The following is an 11714-nucleotide window of genomic DNA, read 5'->3' as shown; positions in this document are numbered from 1 at the left end:
CAAGTTGGTCAAAATGTCGACCAACTTGGGTTAATAACCAAAAAAAACATGACAAAATTTGGTGTGGGAACTTTTTGAGGTAAAGGCGGCTAACAGCTAGAAATGCAAATCGATCCCATCTTTCAGCCTCTTCACAACCACCATTTGGATTTTTCACGATCCAAAAGACCAGGCCTAGTGTTTGAAATGAGGGTACTGAATGTAATTGTTTAAACCCAACAGGGTGTGTTTTGGTTTTTTTTCTAGATTTCAGTTTATGAGAAAGCTAGGAATTTGGAGAAATCCTTGATGAACAACTTAAGTTTTCCGTAGGGGTCAGGAAAACCGAATCTGCTATTGTTATTGACGATAATGAAGAAGAAGAGAACAAGTCGAAGGGCTGGCGTGTTTATCTCACCATATCTGCAGATATGCACAAGACATATGTTGGTGTCACTACAAACTTCAAACGTAGGTAAAATTTATACACTAAGTTTTCTACAAATATTACTTTATCACCCTCTCGGAGCTTTCAATTTACTACAATTTTAAATCCTAAAAGTTTGTTTTATCGCATTTGGTCTCTTATAAATTAATTGAATCCTGAATTATGTTTTTCAAATGCTATAAAAGGAAGGGTCTGTTGCAGGCATGGGATTTCCATGTGCATTAAATTGAAAAGCACAGCAAAGCCAATTTGGTATAGAAAGCTAGACTAACCTAGCATAAGCAGAGAGGAGGAGATAGTAGAGCCTCACGAAATAAAACTAAAGGAGTTTTCGAGCTATACTGTACTGCCCACTTAGTATGCCTAAGAATATTAATTCTATTTTTCAAAGAATACAAGGTTTTTAGGATTCATTTCAATAAATAGAGAAGTTTTGGAAAAGTAATTTATAATAGATTTTGTTTCAATATTTTGGGTCACATTCCCATGATTGATGATGAATTGTGTTGTTACCTGAAAGAAAACAGACTAGATAAAGGAGCATCTTCTTCAAAACTTTAAAGGACAATCCAAGATTCTTGGCATTGAATTCTATAACTTTTTATTAGTCATGATAATGAGAAAATACTTCTGAGCAAAATTTCCTTGCTTAGAAATGAATTGAACTCTAGTTTTTTGTTGGATTTATGAGAACTGCATCTTATTTTACTTAAGGTAGCATAAAGATTTCAGTAATTTAAAACACATTGGAAATGAATCCTTTGTAGCCTGTGACACTAAGCAATCTATTTTTGGGTCTATAGATGACTCATAGTAACAAGAGGCTATCCTCTATTCTTTCTAGGAGGCACTTAACTATGCTACAACGGAGGTGGACATACCTTATTCCCTACAACACTTGAACTTGTGACCTCTCTTTTAAGAATACAAGTTCTCTATTGCTAGGCCAACTTAGTATTTACACTAATTAAGATATAATGTAGCTTTCGCTCTTGCCCCGTGACATTTGGCATTGTTAATTGGGATTTTCCCATTAACAGTTGGCCTGTGTTTCAGACCTTGCAAACATTCAATTGAGTTAATTGTGTCTTCATTTTTTAGGTTGAACAACTACCCTGCTAACACCATTTGGCTAACAAAGCATCCCCTTTGCATAGAAAATCCAACAAATCAGGCAGGTTTAAGTTTGAGTTTGCATTCAGTAAGAAAATATCTTAAGAGATGTCACTGGTGACTGAGTCAAAAATACGCACAGATGGTCTCCCATCTTCAGTTTGTTCTTTTCTATCAGTATTTCTTCATCTCCTCTGTTGCATGTTCATGGTGCAGCTCTCTTTTGTTCTATGTGCACTCATTGGTGTAAGAATTATCTTCTCCTTTTACTCTAGAGATTTTTAACTTCTCTAGAATTCAGGGTCAATGAGATTTGAGTGTACAAATGTAAGAGTGACTGAATATGCTAAATTTGTCCCTTCTATTGAGATTGGACAAATACATTCTTTTATCTCCTTTTGACCTTACATCACCAATTGGAAGAAAAGTATCAAAAACCTGCACTATGTATCAACACAAATTCCATGATGCTGCTCAAGAAAAATATTTTATCCGTTGCTCTAATGTCAGTTAATCAGATAACTGGAAGCTATGCTGATACTGTTATATTTAGATTTTACAGCGAATGGATGTATGTGTGACAAGAAATTTAATGAGGCCTGGGCCATGTGAAACATACCATTGATGCAATTGATTATCTCGCAATTCCCCTCCGAATTTTTCCACTAGTTGGGGTTAAATATTTTGAGCGATCGGAAATTGTAAACCTTGGTTACAGTTTAAGCTCGCATACTTATAAGTCGCCAAGTGAATTTGGACCCTACTTTTTCTGTCCGATATCGGACTACTTGTTTCTTTGTAAGAGATTGATCGTTCTTCATTTTTATTATTGCTAAATTCAAACCGCATCATTTGCTTATTTGACGGATTTTTAAAACCTAAAATTGTATATTTTCTATTTCCAGATCTTTCCAATAGATCTATACGCCTAAGTATAGTTGCAATTATTGGTATAATAATCAGTGCGGTCGTGTCAATCCTTGCCATTTTAGCAATAGTGGTTTATATATTTATGTTGAAAAAGAAAGCCAAAAAGGCAACTAAAAATAGCAGACCATTCGGTAAGAAAATTTCTTCAAGAAGTTAATTTCATTGCATCTGCATTTTTCTTCCCTCATGGTGTCCCTAGGTGAATTGATTGATTTCTTTTTGGGAGTAATTATATTTCTTCAGGATCATGAGGACTTGCAAGCGACGAATATGGCATACATGCTCCTACTTTGAAAGGCGCAAGGTGGTTCACATTCGAGGAACTGAAACAGGCTACAAATAATTTCTCCTCTCAGAATGAAATTGGATCTGGAGGTTATGGCAAGGTATATTGCACTTTCTTTCATTCGAGCTTATATTGATACAGTATGGTCTCATTGTATCACCATAATTTTGTTGATTTTTTTATGGATCAGTTAGAATTTAAATTTAGGATCTTAAATTTGTTACTAGAATTCAATCAACTGAACTACTGGATCTAAGACTAGCCCATGTTTTTTCTGGGCTTGGCGTATTACTGATCTCCCTTTCTTTAGTTACATTAAATATTTGGAACTCCTAACTTGACTTTCATATCATGTTTTTTCATAGATTTCAAAATGGAGTTTGCATTGAAGTGCAGGTGTACAGGGGGCTGCTAGCAGTGAGTGGCCAAATGGTGGTTGTGAACAGAGCAAAAGAGGAATCTATGCAGCGCGGAGCCGAATTCAGGACCAAAATAGAACTACTATCGCGAGCTCATCACAAGTATTTGGTGGGACTAATTGGATTTTGTTTTGAAGAGAGCGAACACATGCTTGTCTATGAATTCATGCCGACTGGGTCCCTCAGAGACAATCTCTCAGGTACTTCTTTTTTCCTTCTGCTCTACCTCCAAAGTTCAAACCGATCAAGATTTTTCTACATTTTGATTCTTGAACACACTCCTCTGTTAACAGGCAGAACTGGGATAAATCTTGATTGGAGAAAAAGAATCTGAATTGCTTTGGCGGCAGCTAGAGGGTTAACCTACCTCCACGATCATGCAAATTCAGCAATAATTCACCGAGATGTGAATTCCAACAACATCCTGCTTGATGAAAATCTCAATGCCAAGGTAGCAGACTTCAGCCTTTCCAAACTCATAGCCAATTCGGGTGCCAGAGGATATATCACAACTCAATTCAAGGGAACAATGGTGAATACAATTATCTAATCTAAACCTATCAAGCTCAAATTCATACATAAAATACAATCAAATTCATGCATAACTTTAATGCAATTTTTAATTTTCAGATTAGATTGTAAGTTTTTTCATCAACATTTCAGATCACACTCTGTGATTCATCATCAAAATGAGATAGATGATGGATCATAGAATATATTTCAAAATGGATCCAGAGTATGATTTGAAATATTGATCTATCTCATCCCGATGATAGATCACAGAGGGTGGTCCTAAATATTGATGATAAAGACACACACGATCGAATCCAAAAATAAAAATTGTATAATAAAAAGATTACGAAAATCTAATATTGTTTAGACTTGGCTTAGCACCACCATAGCCAACCAGGTAACCTATTCGGAAGGTTTTCATGAGACTAGTGCAAGTCAGCAGACAGAGTTGACCAGCAGTTTGCATAGTGTGTTGTGGCTTCTGAGTAATTCTTTGGCTCTGGTTTGTAGATCATGTACATTAACAACCTTGTTTCAATGTGAACTTGAATTGCTAACTCTATCTAATCCTTCTCTTTTGGTAAGCCTATTTTATTAGGTGCTTTTTAAATTCAGTTATTTCTTGGTTCATTGATATTTGATGGAGGATATTCAGAACTTTTAATGCAGATTTTCTTTGACCATTATTTGTTGGTTCCATGCCTCCTCTGCACTCCTCCCAAACACACCCCAACACTACCCTTCTCATGTGTGTTGTTGTATCTAATTCCAAGCACTGCCCCATAAACAATGATGTAATTTCCACATTTGAGTGGTATTTGCCTTTTGCCATAAGATAGTCATCCCCCAACATAATGGACACTTTATGCAGAGTTTTCCTTCCACAATAGAATACTAAATTCTCTATTGCATTATTTCACACCTATGTCCAAACACCTCATTAGAAAGTGGTGGTGAAACAACTCATGGCCACTTACTAGTGAAATGGTTTGAAATAATAGCTATATGGATATGGATTTGTCATTATCAGTTGGGGTTGGCATTGCCATAGGATTCTTGCATCCAAATCCTTGATTTGATATTACTACTAGAAAAAATATATAGCCTTCCCATTAGAATAGTAGGGCAATGTGAAAAATCAACTATTGCAGTCACTAATTATTAATCTCCTATCGTAAACAATTATTAAACTGCTGAAAACAAATTTCCAACTAATATTAAAAAATAACACAACTGCAACTTCACTTATATAATACGGAAAGAAATGAGCAACACAATGAACACAATATTTTCGGACAAATTGTCCTTGGAAAAACCCCTAAGGGAAAACTAGTTCTACAGATGAGGAATTATATTAAACTTCAGCAAATCAAGAGATACAAAATTCCTTGCCTCTCACTGGCAGAACTCCGACAACCTACTAATTTCTCCCGCTAATATTCCCCACTACTATCCCCATGCTAACACTGCACCCTTGCTAACAATGCAAGACAATTTGTTATCACTGCAAAATGCTTCTCCAAAACTTGTATATCCAAATGACCCAATTACCCCTTTTTATACTACCCTATTGGAAAAACCAACGATCAAGATTAAATCAAACCAATGATTGAGATTAAGACAACTCGACAACCAATAATAGAATTGGTTGCAAGGTGTCCAAAAAGGAATCATTAAAATTAGTAACTAATTATCCTTGCAATAACCATTTACTAATTCTCGGCAAGTGGACAAACAACTATCCAACTACCTATAACTAATGCTGCTAAACATAGATAAGGACGAATAACTATCCAAGCTACCCATAAATACTACTACTATTTCTGGGTCAGAAATAACAGTTGTCCAACTAACAATAATTAATAGTCAAGCCCTCCAAAATGAAACCCTAGCACATGGTCGAGTGCTTGTTTTAAAGATAAGTTGATCCGATGCTCTTCGAGTTGAGAATTGAATGTTTGGCCAAACCCTTCTCTAAACATGTCTCCTTCATTCCTGGGAGAATCAAAAACAAAGGAGGCAATTGAGGTTAGGAATTGAGATAGAGGACCCAGGTAGGTGGGTCATGATTTGATGACAACAAGGCTTCTCTTGAAAGGATTGCTTCACTTTGCATTCTTCAGCCCTTGGTTCTACACTAACCTGCACTAACCTGTTCTAAAGTGGTATGAGTTAAATTTGAGAACATCTTTGCTTTCCATTTTTGGGTGCCACAAACATGTAATGATAACCATATGTAGGATCTGATAATTTCCTTAAAAGCTTAAGAGTTCTCAATTTTGCTGCACCCTATGGTAGTTAGACATGAACTTTTCTTTGCATATATGACTTTGGATCAATGTTCTTGTTCGCGAGAAGTTACTCTCTAATTTGGATATGTTACAATTATGGTTCTTTTTTGTTATGTTTATAAAAATATAATCATAGTGCAAACTAGAAAATTTCTTCTCCATGCTGGGCTATATCAAGTGCAGGTGCCATGTTTTATATGCCTGCACATTTTTTGACTCTTGTAAGATGGTATGAAAGGAGAACCACTACATGGTCATCTTTAGAGTTGCAGTGATAAATGGTTACAATTTTAAAAAACATCTTCTGATTATAGTCGTTTATTGTAAGTCCTTCAAAATATTAAGGGAGAAAATTAGAGTCTGCTAATTCTTTGCCAGTTGCAATTTCTGATGACAACTCCCTCTTGTAAATTTGATTCCTATAATCGATTGTTGTTATGGAATAGCCAATGAAAAGTTTCCATTCTGTGTTTTGCCTACATTATTTTCTTATTGTTTATTAAATTCTCAATATGTTAAGGTTATGTTACTTATTATTCAGCTTAATATTTTTGTATTCATATTAGGATTGAAATGGCATTTTCCATTCTGAACAATGTCATTTTTTCAATATTAAGCCTAGTGATACATGGCAAGTTAACAACTACACTGTTTATTCTCTTCTGCCAGTATGAGATGTTTATGCAAAATGATCACTTAATCCTGGTCTATTGAGGGTTTTTATGATAGTCTAGTCTTTAATGAAGGGAATGAGAGATACAAAGGTGGTAGTCTAGCCCATGGAGGGAGGGAATCATAACTTTTCTAGCCTGATACTCTCCAGCTCTCAAGAAATTTATAATTTTATCATTCTTTCCTTTTGAAAGTAAGAAAGAGAGGAGATGGAATGAATAGATGCTTTCAAGAGATCTACATTATCGCTCTTTGTGTTTGCATAAGAGTTGGTAATTTGAAGGTATTTGGTTACTTGAGTTTCCATTGCCATGGACTAAGCCATTCCCATTTAGAGGCTTTAGAGTCTCTTTCCGTCTTAGATTTCTTAAATCACACATGGCACATAGCTTCCATAGCAGATGTTCTATTAGATATAAACTGTTCCTATTATGGAAATAAGTCACACAGAATAGTAGATGGGGTGGATCACTTCAAAGTGTGTTTAATTTCTCATTTGTAGTTGCTTGTATTTTCTAATTTCAAATGGATTATTACATATGTGCATGTTGATGGTTGTTTGTTTGTCTAGAGTCTTTTAGATATTTTGTTTGTTTTTAAATTGAGACTACCCAGTAGATTCATGATTGCACATAAGAGACTTGCATACAAATCTTTGTCTAGTGGGAAGGGGTAGTGCTGGACTTGATTACATGTTGGGTATAGAAAGGAGCGATTGGAACTATGTATGCATTATGAAGGTTAATATATCTTTTTTCCTAGACTTTTTGGACCTGTCTTGCTGAAGGGTGTCTTCTATTATAGGTTGCATTAAGGGTTTTCTAGATTTTCTTTGTAGTATTTTCTGATTAAACTTAGTATCTTTCAATGGTCAAGAAACCCTGTGGATTTTACATCAGCAGCACTACACATCACAAGCATATTAGCTACTGTTAGTTTTATTTTTCCCAAATTAAATTTGTTCTAACATTGACACAACTTTTTCCTACTAAGCGAGTGCTTCAAAGTTTTAGGGTTCAATTTCAGTAGTTCTTGAAAACTTTTGTTCTAAACATTAGTTGTTCTTTTAAGGGAGAAAAGTTCTTTATTTTTATTTTTTATTTTTAAAATAACATGTTGCAGGACTACTCACAAATAAATTTAGATTGTGAGTCACTTTCATGTGACCTGGTTTTTATTCATTAACATTTTATGAAAAAGCACTTTTTTAATCTTCTGACATAGTTCAAGCTCTCCTGTTGCAGTAGCTCAAAAACTTCTTCCTAAACATCAGTTGTTATATTTTTGTGGAGTTTGCAATTTTATTTTTCAAGCTCTAAATGAGTAACATTTTTGTCGGATGATTCATGGTTCAAGGCTAGATCACAATTGCCTACATGGATCCTTATTTTAATTCCTAACATTATACAACCAAGTGCTTCATATTTGTTGATATTGGGAGATATTTATTTATTGATTGGAGCATAAGAAACATCTTCATTGCTGCATTTTATTATTTTACAACCAAGGCATCAGGTGCTTGAATAATTACTTCTTTAAGCTTAGCCAATGTCTGAGGGCGGCTATCATTCTACCCAATTTGCCTGGGGTGTGATCTTGGCCTCATCTTGTAAGAGCATCAGCCCTTTGCACTCAAATGAAATTTCCTCGGTGTGCAATGTCAACCTCATGAATAGATGTTCTTTAAGGATGATGATTTCTTATGCTTCTAATACAAGACCTGCTACGTAATCTCAATATTTTGAGTTTTCTAATTAGGAAAATTATGTGGGTAAGTGGATGGTAAAGGGAGACTTTAATACCCCATTGGTTGTGTTAAATTGTTGGGAGCTTTTGATGACTTTCTAATGGTATAGTTGATTTTTTCTGCTCTAATGGCTGGCCTTATAGACATTTATCTTTAAGCATCATCCTAGACATTTTTAACTAAGTTGTTGATAATATGATACTAAATATACTATTTGTTGTCTTTGGGATGGATTCCATTTCCTTTTCTTCCTATGGTGAAGATGATGGCTTGGACTTAAGTACAAGTTATTGTTTTCCACTTCCTAAGAAAAAAGTTTTCTCCATATAATTATATACTTATAGTATGGGAATATGTTTGAGACCCTTAATTCAGAAATTATTAATGGAAGTAGGCAAGCTATTAATGGAATCAAGGATAGTAGAATATCTAAAACTTACAATAAAACTATAAATAAAAGACCAAGTTGGCACATAACACCCCCTCCACTAAAAGCAAACAAATTTCGTATAGTTTTGTTGATTTTTTAAGCTTTTCACTCTTCAGCTAACATTGTTCACCATTATTCATGGCAACAAATGCTTGCATGACAACAAAGTCAATTCATCCTAGTTTTATCATGGCAATGTATGGCATTGTGTAAATATAAAGTCATTCTCTTTTTAATGATTTGGGAATGGAAAAGGGTGGCTAGGTTGGGAGTGCTTGTCAGCCTCGATACCTTCATAGGCTTGCCTTGACATAATTATATGTATACCCTCTTCTCGATAAATCACCATGCTCATGTGCACCAACTATTTCAGTTTTTATAGGGTATTTCTTTTGATTTGGCTGGCATTGTGTTTTCAAATTTTCTAGATGTCAAGGGTGGTAGCAATCATATGGATTTGTATGCTACTAATACATAGATTTTTGGGCTATGACTATATAGGTTTCTCCATAACATAACTTCATAAATGTGTAAGTTTGGCAAGACTGATAGGAACTTTATTAACGGGTATAATGTAGGACTAATGTAGCAAATTTATGTGTATGTAAGCCTTTCTATTAAGACTTGGATTAATGAGGCTTATATATAGTTCATGTCTTAATTATTGTGTGTAATACTATGTTATCCTTTTCATATTGCATTTTATCCATAAACTGAATTAAATGCTATACTCTAGTTGATGGCTAGTTAAAGGCAAAGCCTTTCTTTTTATATGAGCCTAATCATAGGCATGGTCAAAGTTCTAGACATTCCATCAACCAGTTTGAAAGACCTAGATGCTTATAGGTTGAGAATCTATACACTTAAATGAACATATTTTGTTTGAAACCCAACACAATTTTTTAGTTGGTGTCTTTACTATTCTATCATATTTTGTAATTAAATTTGATGATTGTATAAGCTATATGTTTCTAATGGCACTGGAAGTTTGAGTAGTTCTTTCATAGTTGTGTACTTTTATTTAATTTCAAGTAAATTTCATTGACTGATTATTGATTATATAGTTAACTCTTTTAATTTGTTTCAAATAGATGGCTAGGAGAGCCATTGGGTGTAGTCTGATTGGAAAAAGGATAAAGGCACTGGTGGAGAGGGGGTTCACATAGCAGGGAAATGGTATGGGAATATAGAGGACAAGGGTGTGTAGTTATATCTTGCTATTTTTTTTTTTAATAACCTTTGAATACTTAAATGATTTGGCTAAAAGCTTAATATGTTTAAAAAGATTTAGGACTTGGTTATTAAAGTTCTCTTGTGAACATGAAAATCGATTATTTTCTATTCTTCTTATTCTCCATGGAATGAACTAAAAAAGAACTGGAATGAACTGGTTTTCTATTCTTCTTTAACCTCAGCCAAATTCCCTAAATTCAGCAACAAGGATAAGATCCTTGTTCTTCAGTTTTCTGTCAAACATGAATAGAAATATGATTATGGTGGTGGCTAGCTAAAGTTGATAAGTGATGAATTAGACCAGAAGATGTTCAGTGGAGAGACATGTTGTGACCACTAGTCACCATCGCCCTAGCCTGGGACCCCCTTTATTTTAAGTAATATGCTAGTTATTCCCGAATGCCATAGAGCACAAGTCAACAGGAGTCAAGGAATGGTCGAATCCCTAACTGCATTAAAATTGCACCTTCCACAATCTTAGAGAGGGATTTGGCGTTGGTGGAAATATCTCACAAAGGACAAAATCCTTCATTCCCAAAAAACCTTGCTCACGCATGTAGAGGCACAGATTTAGAGTACATATCGAAAAAATTGTTTAAGAAGGATAAAATCCTTCATTCCATCAAAAGCCTGCTCCCTAAAGTGTGGAAGCGTAAAATTTGGAAAGCAGAGGATTATTTCAAAAAGGAGAATCCTTCATTCCTCAAAAATCCTACTTTTCATAAAGCGACGAGCGCAAGTCAGTGGGAGTGAAGGAAATACTGGAAAAGGATTTAATCCTCCATTTGGTAAAAAGCTCGATTCGCAAATCATGGAGCATATGATCTTGGCAATCTTTCTATGAGGGTTTCTAATTGGAAGAATGCAATTTGTTTAACAAATCTTATCATAAGAGATAGCTGCATAACCCAAGTTTATATTCCTCAAGCCAAATCTATTTGTCTCAACCTTGAGATTGTTGATTTGTCCAACAATCTATGTTTGACAAGCGTTCAAGGCTTGCTGGACAGTTTGATAAGACTAAAGCTGATGGATTGCCAAGCATTGAAGACTCTTACATGTTTTTCTAGACTCAAACACCATAAATATCTTGATGTTAGTGGGCATGATGCACTAGAAATCCTGAATGTGGAAGGCATGAGTCTTTCAAATGATGTCATTACGAGAATCATTAACAAGAGTATTGACAAAGTAGATAACAACATTGAGGAAAGAGAAACAGAAGACTTCATGATAAACTCCTAATGTAGATCTGCTCTAATACCACTGACGAAGGGCCACACCACCCTTACCAACTCACAACCAATAATGCAACACTCTAGTCCAGATCCAAATCCACACTCTAGTAGAAACCTCCAAGATCTCAACTGCAGTCATTAGCTCTTCTCCAACTTTATCCAAGATCCAAGTGTAAACTGCCTCACATTCGGCGCTCTATCTACACACTCACAACTCCATCACAATCCTTCTGTAAACTGCCTCACATTCGGTGCTCTGTCTACAGACTCAAGAAAACTCACTCTTCACTTCCTCCTTCTCTTTCACACCTTGAAACTTTCCAAGCTTTCCAAGCTTTCACTTCTCGAGCTTCTCCTTCTCAAGCTTCCACTTCTCAAGCTACTCCTTGAGCTTCTACTTCTCGAGCTTCTACTC

General features: G+C 35.2%; 1 long non-coding RNA gene across 2 annotated transcripts; it reads left to right on the top strand.

The window, feature by feature from the left end:
- The first annotated feature begins 255 nt into the window (after positions 1 to 255).
- On the top strand, positions 256 to 3370 carry LOC149549677 (uncharacterized). 2 transcript variants are annotated; one of them, XR_016354481.1, is made up of 3 exons: positions 256 to 454; positions 2714 to 2856; positions 3153 to 3370. It is a non-coding gene; the product is annotated as an uncharacterized LOC149549677 (long non-coding RNA). The 2 variants fall into 2 exon arrangements; XR_016354480.1 differs by having other exon boundaries at positions 295 to 450.
- The last annotated feature ends 8344 nt before the right edge of the window (positions 3371 to 11714 follow it).

Source organism: Cupressus sempervirens, chromosome 7 (genome assembly GCF_028749045.1).
Source record: "Cupressus sempervirens isolate cs-2001-9-10 chromosome 7, ASM2874904v1, whole genome shotgun sequence".
Classification (NCBI taxonomy): domain Eukaryota; kingdom Viridiplantae; phylum Streptophyta; class Pinopsida; order Cupressales; family Cupressaceae; genus Cupressus; species Cupressus sempervirens.
This window is presented reverse-complemented; position numbering and strand designations above follow the sequence as displayed.